Here is an 18,399-nt window from a genome sequence, read left to right as displayed (position 1 = left end):
TAAGAGATGAGACATTTAAAAGTTGAGTATAGATAATTTTTTTTACATTTGCTTCTTATAGACAAATTTTCTAATATCTAGGCCACCAGCACATGATGCAGTTGATTTCACATAAGATCCGCACAAATTAAATTTATCCACACCAATATCCTCAATCTCATTTTGGTGCGGATTTGATGTGGTTTTGATGCAAATTTGCATCTAGAACCATAAACATAATTGACATTCTGCGGATTTGGTAAATTTTCGCACAGAAGCAATCCACAAAGTGTCCATGAGATTTGTGCAATCTCATACACTTTGCTGGTTCTGTACTACGCTGTGGGAATGCGTGTGGAAAAACTGTACGCATTCCGCAACGTGTGGAGGTGGCCTTAAAGGGGTTGTCCACTTTTTTATGTTGATGACCTATCCTCAGGATAGATGCAAAGAAAAGGGGGTTAGTCAGCACATCCCAATGCACAGGTGCACACTGCTGTGGCTGAAAACATAGAGAAAAAAGACAATGCAACAGCACTCTGCAAACCAGATAAAGTACAATAATGCCATAGTCAGAAAAAATGCTATAGTGCTAATACTCCGCTTATTTATAAAGTGAGATGCTTGGCAAATGCATTTTGTACAAAACCATCTGAGCCCATCTGCCAAACGTCAAGGCGATCTCTGTGGTTCCCGTCTTACAGAGATCGCCTTGACGTTTAGCAGACGGGCTCAGATGGTTTTGTACAAAATGTATTTGCCAAGCATTTCACTTTATAAATAAGCGTAGTATTAGCACTATAACATTTTTGTGACTATGACATTATTGTACTTTATCTGGTTTGCAGAGTGCTGTTGCATTGTCTTTTTTCTCTATCCTCAGGATAGGTCATCAATATCAGATCGTCAGGGGGCCGACTCCTGGCACCCTCACCATTCAGATGCTTGAAGAGATCGCAATGCTCATGCAAGTGCTGCCTTCCCTTCACTGTATACCCGCTCACCATCACATCTGCAGCAGTGAGCAGGTGTAATTTCAACAGCTTCATTCCCACTCACTCTATGGGATGGTTCTGTAGTAATCACTTGAACAGGAAGGAGCAGAAGTAAATGGGGATAGAGCAGTTGTAATTATACCTGCAGTTGCTATGAAGAGCTCTGCAGTTTCTTCAAACAGCTGACTGGCGGGGGTGTCGAGAGTCGCCTAGCCCCCCTCCTCCACCGATCTGATATTGATGAGCTATCCTGAGGATAGGTCCTCAATATCAAAAATGTGAACAACCCCTTTAAGGTTTCTTTTTTGCAGTATGGTCTAGGAACAGGTGACCCTTGGCTATGAAAGTGTGTCACGGTTCTATCTTCAATACTGACGTTTTTGTAACTAGCTAGTGAAGCTACCACAAGGAAATTTAATGGTTAATCATTTTACATTGTTGTATGTCAAATTGCCTATATTTTTATACAAAAAGTTATTGTACAGTGCCTCCACTAAATGGGAAAATGGCGAGCAATTTATTTATGTTTATTGAGAAGTTTTATAGACTGCTGCACACAACGACAAATTACGCAGCCCTATATTTTAAGGCACAGTAATGATTTTCCAGTTTCTGCAATAATAGCAGCAATTATCGGAGCAAATATTAAAGGGAGACTTTCTGCGACAATGTAGAAACAGCAGGGCAGTGCTAAGCTGAAAGAACACACAGAAACAATGCAAGAAAAAGGAATTGATAGAAAACACTCACTCACTGTGAAAGTACCGCTGATCATAGGCAAACTGAGGTTTAATTTACTTGTCGGAGCAAATGTTTAGGAAAGGACAGTTATTTAATATGTCTAAAGAGAAATTGTGCAACTACTACAAGCTTCCAGAAATGGGCCACATCATTATTCTCTTTCTTTTGCAAATGTTTCATATTATTGTATCTGATTTCCAATTCTCCCATAGATCAGGTCAATTTCAATTTCACATGACCGTGATCAGCCTCAGAAACGTGGTCTGTGCATTAGCCACATCTCCCAGGCTGACCACGGAACAGTCTAAATCCGAGTCATTTATGATGCAGTCTTTATCTGATTGCAGGGCTGTTATACTGTATTTGTATCATCATGTGCAAACAGTTGACCACGCCAAATTCTTTCTTGGCCGCACCAAATTTAACTGTGCCAAATTCTTCCTGCAAAATGCACCATGTAAATGGGGCCTCGTGCATATATGTGATAATGAATTAAAGCTAGAGAGATATTAGATCCAAGCAAGGTATTTCAGAGATTTAAAAATCTGTGTAGACTACCTCCAATTTGAAAAAAGTTCTCTTCAAACATCTGATCATCGAAGGTGCCAGCAGTTGGCCCCCGCCAATGTAATATTAATGATCTGTTCTGAGGATTACTGTTGAGCGAATCGAAGTGAAACAAATTGAATTTGATCCAAATTTCAGGAAAACTTCGATTCACAATAAATCTGAATTTCCTCTGGCTTCGCTGTAACAAATCTTTTTTGTCCTAAAATGGCAGCTACATGTGTTTCAAAGTGAAGGTAAGAAGCTTGAGAAGGAGATATGACCCATAAAGCCCTGCAGCCAGTCTGAAGGTCCCCTTTGATGTCACAGCCCTGTAAAAAGTCTAATCCTGCCCGCCCTCAACCACTTTACAGTGAACTGAGCCTAGGGACAGATGTGCCAAGTCCTAGAGGCAGAGTTTAACAAAGCTTTAATTGTAAAATCTTGAATAGGGATAGTGTAGTGAGATCGTAGCGAGAGTTTTTACACACGGTCAGGAGAGCATAGGGAGACTGCAGGGACAGTACAGGCTCTATGTAATTGTCCTGTGCATCTTGTTCCACTGCTGTGCAACTTAAACTTAATCTGTTCTTTTATATGTATACTGACTGTGCATTAGAATTAGTCTCAACAGCCGGTCTAATATATAGGCGCATGTACCTGGTTGCTGCACCATGATACCAAAATATAAAAAAGGTATCGATCTCTCAGAAATATAGATTGATTCAGTTCAAGATTGTGCATCACCTATACTACTCCCCCGTCTTCCTATATAAGGAATATATAAGGAAGGATCTGAGTTGGAAAGGCTCATCAGATAAGGCGGACTTAGGTCACTTACTATGGAACTGTCCAGAGGTGAGTGGCTTCTGGACTAGTATTTATGAAGAACTATATAAAAGATACAAGATTAAATTGAACCGCTGCTTTACGCAGGCAATATTGGGTTTCTTTTCCTCATCTGAGTTGACGCCCTACCAGCTACGAGTCTGTATGGAAGGCTTTATGGTCGCAAAGGCCTTAATTGTTAAATACTGGGGCACAAAGAACAGCCCCGGCTTCCACGAATGGAGGGCCCAGGTAGATACTCTCGATGCCTATAGAAGAATAGCAAGGAAACCGGAACGACGTTAGTCACAAAGGGCAGGCTCTTCCTTTTGCCCCAAAATCCCTTATAGTGGAAATTCAGAATAGAAATTAAAACATGGGCGGATCACGCAGCAGTGAAATAAAAAGGGGGAGGGGGGGGTTAAAAGGATCAAGTATATGATTTGGTGCAAAATTACCTTTGTAGACTTAAATTGTTTTTTATGTGAATTTATGTATTTGGTACAGAAAATAATAAAGGATTGAAAAAAATAAAAAAAAATCTGCTGCACCATTAATAATTAAAGTTATACATGGATGTACGGTGCATCAGACTCATTGTAAACAAGCAGTGTAATATAGGCAAGTTCATCTGCTGGACCATTTATACTTAATTTGTTCTGTTATACGTGGACTGACTGTGCATCAGAATTAGTCTCAACAGTCGGTCTAATATATAGGCGTGTATTTCTAGTTCATCTGCTGCACCATTCATACTTAATCTGTTACATTACTGATTCAGTTACTGTACACTTCAGCCAACAGAGAGTTGCCTGGGCCCGCAAAAGGAATGGGCAGTGGCAAAAGTGTTGCTGTAGCCGGCATGAGTAGGAGAAAAAGAGGGGGTGGTGTTATAATCCAGCGGTCGTGTTTTAGCTAACAATCCAGCTGTACTGGAATGGTTGACTGGCTCTTCAACATCATCTCAGGTGACAAGAGATACACACAGTCTGGAATTGGTGGGTTCCTCTGACACCACACTTAGTTGGTATGGCCCAGTAACAACCTTTGTGCCCTCAACTATCCTTTCCTTTTGCTGCTCCTTCTGCTCGGAAAGTTATGCATGCTGCCGGCTCTGCTCCACTTTTCAGCAAGGATTAGCTTAGTGATGACTTACAGCAACTACAGGCCAGAACAGACTTGGAAGTCTGATGATGATAGTCAGGTGGGAGAACATATTGCAAGCGGTCAGGGACGTAGCCACAAGACTGGTGAGGGTGACATATGTGACGAACAGACATTGGTCGATGATGATGTAGCTGATCGCATGTGGGGCAAGAGGGGGCATCATTATCAGGGGGTGAGAGTGGCAGTAGTCCCATGGGACAGCAGCAGGGTGCAAGTATTCTGATGGCCAGCAGTTTGGAAGCAGTGGGAGATCTGGAGCCAAACGCGCGGGTGGTAGACTGTTTGCTACTCAGGAACCTACCTGTCAGGAAAGAACTAGCTGTGCGTGAGTTCATAAAGGCAGCGGCAGGCAGTCAGCACAGAGTGGTAGGTGTAAAATGCCATAATAGTCAGTCTCTGGAGGAGGTTAACATAGCGGTATGCAGTATATGTGGACTGAAGGGGAAGCGTTGTTTGGGTGTTAATGTTGGTGCAATGTCCCTGTATCAAAACATGGAGTGTCACCATAAAGTGACCTGGGAAAACCATGGCACTAATGTAATGGTACAGCCTGATGCAGCAACCATTGCATCTCCCAGCGGCCCACATGCCATCTCCAGCAGTCAGGGCTCCTTAACTTCAGCAGATGGAAGCTGTTGTTTCTTCCTTTCGTCTCCTGATGCTCCTCCTCATCACATATTTCCCCAATAATCAATAACCAACATGATTGCAACAATATGCGTGTACTTATTCAATGGCAAAGAAGCTGAATGTGCACCTGGCCAAGTTGCTGGTACTACAGTCCCTCCCTTTCCATATCATGGACTCTGAAGATTTCAGAGAACTGATGGCTTGTGAGTGTCCTTCTATAAAAAAGCTGTGCCAGCCCTTCACACATATGTTGAGCAGAAGGTGAGCCAGTCCTTGAGCCTGTCGGTGTCTGGTACAGTTCATGCCAGTGCTGACATGTGGAGCTGTAACTATGGCCAAGGACAATATATGTCATTTACAGCCCACTGATTAAATGTGGTTCCTGCCCAGGCACACCAGCAAATTGGCCAGGTGATGCCACTGCCACCTCCGCATTGTAATAGTGGAATTTCTGAACCAATGTCCTCCTCTGCCTCCTCATCCTCCACATTGTTTTCAGCTTCCACTGCAGGCACAGTTCAGAGTGGTCCTCCAGCATACATACATCCAAAGCATGCTGCACATCATCAACCAAAAAATCACATCCTAACTGTCTCCTCACCAACTGGAGATAGGAACTATGGTCATCAATAATGGGAAGAACATTCTGTCTGTGCTGCTTCAGAGAGGGATGAACCATGCTCGCTGCATGGCGTACATCTTTAATCTGGTTGTAACCCAGTTCCTGAAGTCTTCCACCCAACTGCAAGACGTCTTGAAAATGTCAAGGAATCTGTGCATGCACTTCAGCCACTCTTACCATGCAAAACACACTCTCCTTGAGCTGCAAAGGTAGAGTAGTGTCCCCCTACATTGCCGCAAGAGCAGCAACAGTTCCATCAGCAGCAACGTAAGTCTTGAGCCTCTGATGAGCACTTTCCTTCACCCACCTACTGAAGAAACCTCCCAGCAGCAGGAGATGGAGCAGAACCTGAACCAGCATGTGGATGCATACTTGGACTGTAAACTGTCAACCCAGATCCAAAAGCCCTTGATTATTGGGCAGCCAAACTTGAATTGTGGCTGTAATTGTCCGAGTTTGTCCTGGTAAATCATTCATGCCTGGCCAGTAGTGTGGCATCCAGTGGCATAGTGTGGAGGGGGATCGGGGAGGTGGAAGCAGGCTTTTCAAGGAGGGCCTATGGCTACCGTCCCCTCTGTTCTGCCTCAACACACAATGGAGAAAGAAAAAACACACAATGGAGGAAGTTATATTATGTATTATATATTGTACAGAGGGGCCACATTATATATTATACAGAGGGGACACATTGCAGTTCGGGTTCGCTCAACCCTATATATAACGTTCGGGTTCGTACCGAACTTTAGGATTTTTGGACCCCGGACCCGAACCTGAACTTTTAAGTAAAACTTTGGGTTCTAGTTCGGTGTTCGGCAATTTAAAGGCGCTTTTTGAAAGGCTGCACGGCAGCCAATCAACAAGCTTTTAACTTGTGTGCCCTTAGAAGCCATCACAGCCATGCCTACTAATGTCATGGCTGTGATTGGCCAGTGTAGCATGTGACCCAGCCTCTATATAAGCTGGAGTCAAGGTGTGCTGCACGTCACTCTGCTCTTACTAGTGTAGGGATAGGATGCTGCTGCTGTGAGGAAGAGAATAGGAAAGAATCTTTCTGTTATCAGAGCTTGTTGTTAACTCTGCGATCTACAGAGATTTTGTTTTGTGGTTGCAGTGCAACATTTTTTTACCCTGCCCTGAGCCCAAAAATAAGTTTTATCCATCTGTTAGTTAGGTGTGCTTTGGTGGCCATTTTGTGCAAGTTCGGTGCACCAGCACTGCATATGTGCCAGGGACAATAATTTAACCCCGTTCTTTTAGTTCAGTGGGCAACATATACCCATTTTTTAAGTGCACCTGCACTGTATATGTGCCAGGGGAAGGGAAAATAATTTAGGGAATCGGTCTGCGAGTTCAGGGACCGAGGGGGTGACATATTCAAATATTTTTCTGTAAAGTGCAATCCAAGTAAATCCATCTATTATATTCTGTGGGGACAAATTATAATTTTTTTGCTAAAAAGTACATTTGCGCCTTTTCTGAATTTGTGACAGTCCAATACAAGCTTTAAATGCTGCAGTTATATTCTGCTTTTAAAAAAACACCCATTTTGTGCAATATACTACATTTGGGGCCTTTGCTGCATTTGTGACAGTCCAATAAAAGCATTAAATAGTGCTGTTATATTCTGGTTTGAAAAAAAACACCCATTTTGTGCAAGATATTACATTTGCGGCCTTTGCTGCATTTCTGACAGTCCAATACAAGCTTTATATACTGCGGTTATATTCTGGTTTAAAAAAAAACACCCATTTTCTGCAAGACACTACATTTGGGGCCTTTTCTGCATTTGTGACAGTCCAATACAACTAGTCAATACTGCAGTTACATTGTTGGTTGACAAATTAAAACATTTTGTGACCGTGAAATAATTGTATAAAAATCGCCTGTCACACCGGCACTGCCTTACTGTCAGTGAACTTAATTGTTGACTATTGGCGGTTACATTGTTGCCTGACATAAACCATCTGTTAGTTTGGTTGGTGAACGCAAAGAATGAGGAGATCATCAAATAAGGTACGTGGCCCCGGTCGTAGTGCTGCTGGTGTAGGTGGAGCTCCTGTTGCAGGGAGAGGACGTGATCGATCTTTGCCAGCTACATGCCCAAGTGAAACACATTCCTCAGGTGCGAGTAGGCGACAGAACCTTCATCGGCTCTACGAATAGTGAGACCAGAACAAGTACAGGCGATAGTAGATTGGGTGGCTGACAGTGCCTCCAGTTCCTTTACATTGTCTCCCACCCAGTCTCCTGCTTACAAATCAGAGTTGGCACCTGCAGCCCATGGCCATCAGTCTTTCACCTCACCCCCTTGCAAACCAGCCAAACAGTCTGAGCCCCAAGTCAGGCAGCAGTGTCTTCTGCTTTTTGATGACTCTGCTAGCAGGGTTTCTGAGGGCCATCCACATAGCCCTGCCCCAGAAGTGGCACCGATGCCCAACCACTTGTTTCAGGATGAGTACGAAACACAGGTGCCAACTGCTGTGGCTTTCTGCAGTGTGCAGACCGACAAGGAGGGCAAGGGAAAAGAGTGGGTGGAAGATGATGTGGAGGATGATGAGGTACTAGACGCCACATGGAATCAAGGTCATGCGAGTGATGTGTGCAGTTTGGACAAAGAGGCGGTGGTCGCACAGAGGCACTAGCACAGCAAAGGAGGGAGCAAGGTGCAAAAGAGTTTGTTAAATTCCTGGGTGACATTTTTGCCATGAATAAACCCCTGCTCTGCATAGGTGACAGGGACCTAAATTTCAAAAAATTGTCTGTTACATTCTCAGGTGAGATTTTACCATTTTTGCAGTATACAAACCTCTGCTCTGCATAAGTGACAGGGAACTAATTTGTAAAATCGCCTATTCAATTGGTGGGTGACATGAACCCAGTTTTGCCGTGAATAAACCCCTGCTCTGCATAGTTGACAGGGACCAAAATTTAAAAAAATCGTCTGTTCCATTAGTGGGTGACATTAACCCATTTTTGCAGATGAAAACCCCCTGCTCTGCATAGGTGACAGGGAATTACATTTCTAAAATCTGTCTTTAATTGACAAGAGCCCCCTCCTTTCATTCCATCCTTCCGCTTTAACAACTTGTCCCACATTTCTGCTCAATTACATTTCAGCCATTAACCTCCCTTGGATGTGGTATTCCTTTCTTACGCTCCCTCTCCAGCATGGAACCCCGATTCTCCGTTACCCGTGATCACCATGGTAGGCGCATAAAAGAACATTGAAAATTGATAGGGAAGATATCTAATTGGATCTAGGCCGTTACGGGGACGTGCAACATGTTTGAGCAGTATGTATGCACACGCCTACACGTACTGAATGATGGGTCTGCCCTTTCAACTTCTGGGTCTCCAATTTGGGCACATGGCCTGAGCTTGCCCTTTACGCCTTGGAGGTGTTGGCCTGCCATGCAACCAGTGTATTGTCTGAACGTTTGTTTAGCATGGCAGGAGGGGGTTATCAAAGAGAAGTGCAGCCGCCTGTCCACAACCAATGTGGACAAGCTCACGTTCATTAAAATGAACCAGGGAGGGATCCCACAGGACTTGTCCGTACCTTGTGCAGAATAGACATGTATACCGGCCTCACCCAGCCATTGTTGTACTCCAGCACACTTTCTCTTTGTTTTATTTTTTATATTTCCCAATGTTTTGGGTGTCTACCCAAATTTGAACAAAAAATAAATAAAAGAAAAATAAAAGAAAAAACAAAAACCAGTGTTGGCTACCTCCACCGCTGCTTAAATTTACCCTGCCAAATCCACCAGCTCCTCAACCTCCTACTCCATATGGACCTCCTCCTCCTAGATCAAGATTATTATTTCTTATTTTTATGTATTTTATGTTATTTGAAGTCCCTTCACTATCCACATTTGTTTGCAGAGCATTTGCCATGCTCTTAACCTCATTTTGCTGCCTTTTGCAGCTTTCTAACCCTTTCCATGACCTTTTTAGAGCCATTTTAGTGTTCCAAAGTTCGGGTCCCCTTTGATTTCAATGGGGTTCAGGGTCAAGTTCGGGTGCCGAACTCAATTTTTTTTGTGAAGTTCGGCCGAACACGTCGAACCCAAACATCCAGGTGTCCGCTCAACTCTATCAGAGAGTTATCACTGTATTATCTGTGGTGTTACATAGAACTACTATATTCTCTGTACAAATGGTCAGGTCCACAGTTTGAGGGGAGGGGGGTGCAATACATGGCTTACCCTGGGTGCTGGCAACCCACGCTACGCCAATGGGTATGATTGTCATCATCATCATCTTGCTCCTCTACTTCCGACCCTTCCTCTTCCTTTTGCAGTGGCAGCTCCCTATCCTCATCCTCCTCCACAGCATTTTCTCCTTGTGGGTTCCCAACATTTACAGGGTGGGCAGCAAGATGCTTTAACTGGTCTCTGTTCTAAGTCTGTTCTAAGATAAATATGCGGGAAATAACATCATTCATGCCGAAGTTGTCCCTGCAGACAAACTCTGTGGCCTCTTCAAAGGGATTCAGCACCCAACATGCTTCTCAGATGAGATGCCACCGCCTGGTATTGAAGCAGCACATTCTCCCTGCTGCTAATGCAGTCCGGTGCATGACAAAATCATTTGCAGCTTTCCGTTGCTCATACATATGCTCGAGCATGTGCAATGTTGAATTCCAGCGAGTTGGAACGTCGAGAATTAAATGGTGAAGCGGCAGGACGTCCAGGAAAGAGTCTTAAGAATGGCTGAAATGTGAGAAAAGTCTCCTGGACATTGCCAGCACTTTACACAAGCCAGTGTACTTTAAAAGAAAAACGTTGAATGATTAGGTTGATGACGTGCGCCCTGCAGGGAGCAAGTGAGGCCGGACTAAAACGGAAGTAAGGGGAGGCCGACGTGATAGGTTTTGGGTGAAGGGCCGGCCAGTAAGGGGTTAAAGGCAGTTAGAAAGGGGGGTGGTTTAAAAAACAAAAAACAAAAAAAGTGGGGGTAGCATGAGGAAGGGGTAGATGTGGCATTGATTTGAGTGTTATCAGCTGGTATGTCATTTGTGTTTGTTGTCGCAGCAGTTGTGGTGGTGGGAGGTCCTAGAAGCTGGTGGTATACTGTGGGAAGATTGGGACATGGTCAAGTAATTAATCTGGAACTGCCCCCCTTTCCTTTTTTTTTTTTTTTCTTCCCTGCAAGGTGGGGGGGGGGGGGGGACAAGGGGGGCTGGGATGGGGATGATCTTATTAGTCCGGCTTTTCTGTATGTATTGTAATTGGTGAAAGATGTGAAGTCTCACCTGAGTACTGGAGCATCTCTGGGGAGCTGGAGGATGGCGGGATTCTTCGGCATTGAACAATGGCTAAAGTTTTTGTCAAATTAGGGCACTTTGCGGCTTATGAGCGGGGATCCCGGGGCTCGGGGCCCTAGGCGGCCGGGGGGCCGGGTGTGACCCTCAATGTGGTTCTCTCTGTCAGATATGTGGTTTGATTGTAGGCAGTGATATGATATATGCTGCATGGGTGCTATCAGGAGACAGGTCTGGTCGCTGGTGTTTTTTTTTGTTTACATTTGTTTAAATGCCGGCGATTGTCGGGCGATATTCGACCAGAGTCCCCTCGCACCTGAGATACTGGTGTGACTGTATGCGAGGCATGGATAAGTTGGGCATTAATTTTCAATCTTAAACTACCTGGGGATGAGGCAGTAAAACATGCATGTGGTTTTTTTCTCCACCGCGGTAGAAGACTGCTGGACCCCCCAGGTTGCCTCAAGAAATGTCCCCGATCAAAGGTCGTTGCAAGCCCGCTAGGCGTGGTTAATGTGAGCACCAGGTGAATGGATCTAAGACTGTTAATCCTGCCGTTTTTTTAACCCATATTCGGGAGGGGACGTATGGGGTGCGCGCTCGCTCCCTTGTGGCCGCCCGGGCCACGGGCCCCCGATCTCTGCTTTTTATAGATATTAACATGCTAAGTTGGATGCTGTATGTGCTTTCCGACTGGGCTGGCGATGCCGGGTGAGCCCCGCTCTCCTCTCATCAAGTGAGATCTCCGCTTTGATTTGTATTATCCCCATAAATATGGGTACTTGTACGAAAGTATTATTAACCACGTTTATAAATCAGAAACTCACGGACTTTAGGATTTTATAAAATGTTATATGGATATGTATTTTTGTATTCCAAATAAAAAATATTTAAATTTAAAAAAAAAAGAAGCTGGTGGTATAGGATGGTATTGGAGAATGGGAGGACCTCAATGGTGTGTCTGGACTCTCATAGTTGGGGCACTTGGTTGCTTATAGGAGAGGCGTCCATCAGTTGGTGTCTCCGAGCTGGTGTTACAAGGCTGGAGGCAAAATGGTATTGCCATGTTGGTTTTTTATGGTTGTTAATTTTTGGGGCTTCTACGACCTCCCTCACAAGGGGTTAATTTATTGTTATTTATGTTATGTATTTATTTTAATTAAATAAATGGCTGCTGTGGCCGATTTAATCCGAACAGTGGCTGCGTGTGCTTCTTTGGGAGAAATGTGAGCATGGGGAAGTTAGGAGGTTGTTATAGAGGCCCTGAATAAATAACCAATAATCTAATAATATGTTATTTCCCACAGGTTCGGGGCAGCCAGGATGTTGCAGCCATTGTCGCTGACCACTTTGCCAAGCTGGAGTCGGCTGGGTGACAGTTCATGAGCACGCTTAATCCCCACTTGGCCAAGTTGCTGGTGGTATAGTTCCTGCCATACTGTTTAGTCAAGTCTGCTGCCTTTTTTGAGTGTATGGCATGTTCTCAGCCAAGTTGGAAAAGACCTAGCCATCATTATTTCATGTGCCAGAGAACGTGGGATGCGTGGGCAAAGTTTATGCAACAGTGGGCACCTGGAGCAGGTCCTACTGGCAGGGACAGTACATCTTTTACGGCAGCGGAAAGGCAGCAGCCCGGCAGCAAAGCCAGGTCTTTTGTGTCGGCCTGGCTCTCACACCGGGAACTTCTCCACCTCCTCCATGGACATGCTGCCATCCACAACAGCAGCAGGGCACAGCATCACTCTCACTCAAGTCGTCAACAGGGAGACTATATGCCATAGAGCAGTGTTTTCTTGTCACTGTTTAGAAAAAAGGAAGGCACCGCAAAAGAAGGAGCAGGAGGAATGCTGTGAACCCTGGCTCCACAGCACACTATTACTGTTATGTGCTTCTACAGCACAGTGTGAGACTTCGAAGTCACCTCCACGTCATCCTGGTGTGACTGGGTGGAGGAGTTAGCCATTCAATCCACAATCTCAATAACAGCGTTTTTTCGAAGCAAGGGATAACTGTGGCCTACTCCTACTACTTCTTCTATCTCTGGTCTGATAGCTGGTCCTGCTACTTCCCACATTCTGGACCTGAGTCTTTCGTTTGGAACCCTTCTGTGTCCCTGACATTTTTTGGCCTAAATGTACACAGTCACGCAAAGTATGTAATGGTTTGCAAATCTGTTTTTGGAACTTAAATAAGGAGGCATAATACAATGTCCTTCCCTTTCTACAAACATACTGAGGACACTGCTACTGACAGTTAAGTTTTAAAAATTTTGCAGTTTCAGTGCAACAGAGTTGGACCTAATGTATTTTGTTTGTTACAATATTCAAATTCATAACAAAGCTTTCGCTGGGAAAAAACACAAGTTGTCAACCTACTATGCAATTATATCCTCCCATCCCCCAACAACACTTGAAGTGCCTGAAGATGCACCGTCACAGATTTCAGAATAGTATTTCACGTTACCACTCAGAGATGTAATCATCCGTTACTTTGCGTATTATAAGACTCGTACAATATATCCTATTTTCCCAAACTTCAACCCCAAATTTTTTTATTTGAACTCAGTGAAGATGCACCAACACAGATTTTTGTCTAGTATTTCATGTTATCACTGAGATATACCTTGGAACCGAACCAGAGTTCGGGAAATGTTTTTTTACAGTACAAATTAATTTCTGAAGTTATCACTTGAAGTCTCGTGAGACTTCATGAAGCAATAACTTTGGCTCATCGGAGTCAATACATTTTAATACTGTACGGAGCTCCTGCTCCGTACTGCATTAGAATTACGTTTTATGCAAATTGACTTTGGATGTTTCATCCGAAGTTGATTCGCTCATCCCTAACATCCACGCCTCTGCTTTTCTGTGACTCTTCCAGTCTCTCTGTATCTGTGTTTCAATCTGCTAATGACACACTGTGACACTCTATGTGCCATTTTACTGGATTAATCGGAAACAAACCTGAAAAACTTTGGGTTCAAATGTTGGATGACATTTTGCAAAGTTCATAACAAACCAGGTTCCTTATGAACCGGTTTGCTCATCTCTAAGATACACCCTTTCTGTTGTATCTGTAGGGACAGTATAGCAGGGTGTGTATTCTTTATAGAAACTACAAAAAAAATAGGAGTTAAAGGTCCAAAAAATCAAAGACTTCTATAGTCTTCAGGAAGGAATGAAAACAGCTTCATCAAAAGCCTTTGTACAATATACAATATACGAAAAATTTGAATATTGTGCAAAAGTCCATTTATTTTAGTAATGCAAATTAAAAGGAATTGCATTAATGTATGAATTTTGTGAAAAGGTTCAATATTCTAGGCTCAAAGTATTGCACTCTAGTCAGCTAATTAATCCATACCCCCTGAGCAAAGGGTACCTCAAAATTGTGAATTTGGGGTTTCATAAGCTATAAGCCATAATTATCCAAATTATAACAAATAAATATTTGTAAAGAATAAATCAAGGCAACTGGACGTACTGTCGATTTCTTGAAAACGTTTCACTCGTTCTTCCAACAAGTTTTCTCAATTCTGAGTGACTGTAGAAAAATTCTGGGAATAAATATGTAACTGAATCCACATCTGGTAATCATACCCAGCATGGGGTCAGAGTTCACCTCACCCAGCATTGGGTCAAAGGTGTTGATTCCATTATCCTAATTGGAGTCAGTAGGTGATGAAGACTTCCCAGAAAAAGGTGCATTGTATGTGGCAGACAATAGATGTCTAACCCCCCCCCCCCACCTCTATTCAAGCTTGGCTTCTCCATTTTTACGTAGATGGCCTCCTTCACGCCTCGTTTGTACCAATCGGCCTCCTTATCCAAAACACGTACTTGACTGTCTTCAAAGGTGTGACCTGTTCCTTTTAGATGTAAGTACACGGCTGAATCTTGACCAGAGGTTTTCGCTCTTCTATGCTGAGCCATACGCTGATGTTGTTGTTTTGTTTCGCCGATATACAGTTCTGAGCATTCCTCATTGTACTGGACTGCGTACACAATGTTGTCCATCTTCATATTCAGCCGTGTACTTACATCTAAAAGGAACAGGTCACACCTTTGAAGACAGTCAAGTACGTGTTTTGGATAAGAAGGCCGATTGGTACAAACGAGGCGTGAAGGAGTTCATCTACGTAAAAATGGAGAAGCCAAGCTTGAATAGAGGTGGGGGGGTTAGACATCTATTGTCTGCCACATACAATGCTGTCTTGACACCTTTTTCTGGGAAGTCTTTATCACCTACTGACTCCAATTAAGATAATGGAATCAACACCTTTGACCCAATGCTGGGTATGATTACCAGATGTGGATTCAGTATCTATTTACCTTTAGATACTGAAGGTGATGATAATAAGTTGTTATAATGGTGCATGATCTGAAATAACATTAGTAGTTTCAGTAACAAATTGCAGTTCCAAGTAGCAAATTTTAGTAATTCCAGCCTAACCATGACATTTTTTTTCAAAATGTATATTTTGTATATTGTATTATGTGCAATATGAAATATTCCAAGCACATCCATTGTAGGAGATATTGCATATTGATTCATAAGTTAATACTTGTAGCAGCCACATCCATATTGTGAATTTTGACAGAAAATTACTCTTCGCTTAGTCCTAAGCAGTTTCCGAAATCAATAATGTCTTGATTGATAAGAAATGTATCCACTTTTAAAATGATTAATGTGAGTTCTGAAAATGGAGATTTTACTAGCTTTACATTTTATAAATTACAGTATTTGCTACACTGTAGTGCCTTATCACTGTGCTATGTTACTACTTTAAAGGGGTTGTCTCATTTCAGCAAATGGCATTTATCCTGTAAAAAAAGTTAAAGGGGTTATCTTATCTAAGACAATGGGGAAATATAGTATCACTAGGATATGCCCCCTTTGTCTTAAAGATGCGGGTCCCCAACGCTGGGGCCCGCAAATATATTGAGAACAGAGCCCCACAAAGTGGTGGCTGGAGGACTTTAGTCTGGTCACCACCCATTGAAGTGAATGGGAGTGCAACACGTATGACCGACCACCTCTCCCATTCACCTCTATGGGCCCGACGGAAATACTGTAGCTGTTGGCCCCAGAGAAAATGAATGGAGGATGGCTGCGCATGCACAGTGCAACCTCCACCACATTCAGGGCTCTGTTCTCGATATAGGTGTGGGTCCCAGAGGTCGGAACCGCACCTATTAGACAATGGGGGTATGTCTTAGCGATATGCCACCATTGTCGGAGATGAGACAAACCCTTTATTACAAGGCACTTAGTAATGTATTGTGATTTTCCATATTGCCTCCTTTTCTGGCTTGATTCATTTTTCCATCACATAATACAATGCTTGTTTCCAGGAGTTATGACCAACCTGCAATCCAGCAGTTGTGGCTGTGCTTTCACACTACAGAAAAAAGCACAAGTCTATGCACACTCCTGCAGTCCCACAATAGACGCCAGAGCCTTATCCTATAGTGCAGAAGAACGGCCACCACTGCTGGATTGCAGTATGATCATAACTAGATATGAGCGAATCGAAGTTGATGAAGTGGAATTCGATCCGATATTTCAGGAAAAATTTGATTTGCTAGGAATTTCCTCATGCTTCATGGTAACTAATATTTTTTTTTCCTAAAATGGCTGCTGCACGTGTTAGGACGCGGAGCAAAGAACTCTGGGAATGAGGATTCACCCACAATACCATGCATGCAGCCAATCCCCAGCCAGCCAGCCCTGTGATGTCACAGCCCTATAAATACCCACAGCCATCTTGGATTCAGCCATTTTCCAGTGTACTTAGTTCAGGGAGAGACATCAGCAGGCGACAGTGGTAGAAAAGATTTTAAAACTTTTATTTTGCTGTATAGAAGTTCTTCTATTTATGTCTTATTTGCCCTTGTGCGGTGCAGTTATATGTTCTAAAGCATTTTTTGGCATGTATTAGTGGGAAAAAGGGCTTATTAGCTGTTGTCTGTTGAACTGAGAAAATTGCAGCCTTTTTGGGCGTGTATTAGTGTAAAAAAAATATATATTATTTGCCGTTCAGCGGTGCAGTTATATGTTCTAAAGCCCTTTATGACGTGTGTTAGTGGCACAAAAAAAGTATTTGCTGTTGTGTAGTGAAGTGAGAAAATTACAGCCCTTTTTGGCATGTATTAGTGGCAAAAAATTATATATATATTTGCCATTCAGCGATGCAGTTATATGTTCTAAAGCCCTTTTGGCATGTATTAGTGGTAAAAAAATATATATTATTTGCTGTTCAGTGGTGTAGTTATATGTTCTAAAGCCCTTTTTGGCATCTTTTAGTGGCAAAAAAACATATTATTTGCCTTCAGATTTGCTGTTATATGTTCTAAAGGAGTGTATTAGTGGGAAAAAAAGGGCTTATTAGCCGTTGTGTGGTGAAGTGAGAAAATTGCAGACTTTTTTGGGGTGTTTTGATTTTCTTTTTATTTATTTGATCTAACAGTATGTCAGACAGAGAAGTGCCAGGCCCTACACAGGGGAGTGGCAGAGGCCTAAATGTTTCTGGTGCAGGCACAGGTCCCAGCAGAGTAATGGGGCGTGGCAGCAGGAGTTGCTGCGAGAGGCCTCAGCTCCCCCTGTCATCTAGCGGTCGTGTTTTGACTAGCAACCCAGCAGTTCTTGAATGGTTGACTCGGTCATCCACTTTGTCCCAAGTGATATCAGACACCCCAGCCAAGAGTCGGTGGGTACGTCAGACACAACCCTTAGTTGGAATGGCCCGGGAGCAGGCCCTGTGAGCTAACCTGTCCTCCATCTGCCTTTGCCCTTTTCTGTTCCCTCAGCCCGACAAGTATTATATGCTGTTGTCTTAGCTCCACTATACAGTGAGGACGAGCTACTAGAGGACAGTCAGCAGCTACTGGCCAGCCAAGATGTGGAGGAGACATCTGCCGCTTCTTCCGGTAGGTGGGCAAGCAGTGATGAGGAGAGTGGCGTGGGAGCTGGTGTTGCAAGCGGTCAGGCTCCTGATTCAGAGACTGTTGAGGAGGACATCAATGATGTGCAGACAGTACTCGATGATGTAGATGATCGCACTTGGGAGCTAGGTGAATTAGGGGCTTCATCATCATCGGGAGAAGAGGGTGGCAGCTTGCTCGTGAGGCAGGAGCGGAGCCAGAAAGTCGCTAGCGTGGCCAGGAGTCAGCAGTGGGAGGTCTTGAGCCAAATGTGCCCAGGGTAGACCACCCGCTTTGCAGGAGCCTACCTGCCCATAAAGTAGTGGTGGAGGGGTTCACGGAAGCAGTAGCAGTAGTGCGTAGTGTTGGAGGTAAAAACACCTACTCGGTGGTGTGGCAGTTTTTTGTTAAGCCGCGGGAGGCGGTGAACATGGCCATATGTAGAATCTGTGGGCAGAAGGTGAAGCGTGGACAGGGTGCCAATGTTGGCACCGCGGCCCTGCTTCAACATATTCAGAGTCACCATAAAGTGGCCTGGGAGAACTGTGGTCCAGCCTGCCGCAGCAACCGCTGCATCACCCAGTTGCACGCAATCAACTTCAGGCAGTCAAGACTCCACCACCTCAGCCGAAGGGAGCTATCTGTCCCTCCCATCATCTGCTGGTCCTGATGCTCCTGATTCTCCTTTTACTCCTAGTCTGT

The sequence above is a fragment of the Bufo gargarizans genome, chromosome 2 (genome assembly GCF_014858855.1).
Source record: "Bufo gargarizans isolate SCDJY-AF-19 chromosome 2, ASM1485885v1, whole genome shotgun sequence".
Classification (NCBI taxonomy): domain Eukaryota; kingdom Metazoa; phylum Chordata; class Amphibia; order Anura; family Bufonidae; genus Bufo; species Bufo gargarizans.
This window is presented reverse-complemented; position numbering follows the sequence as displayed.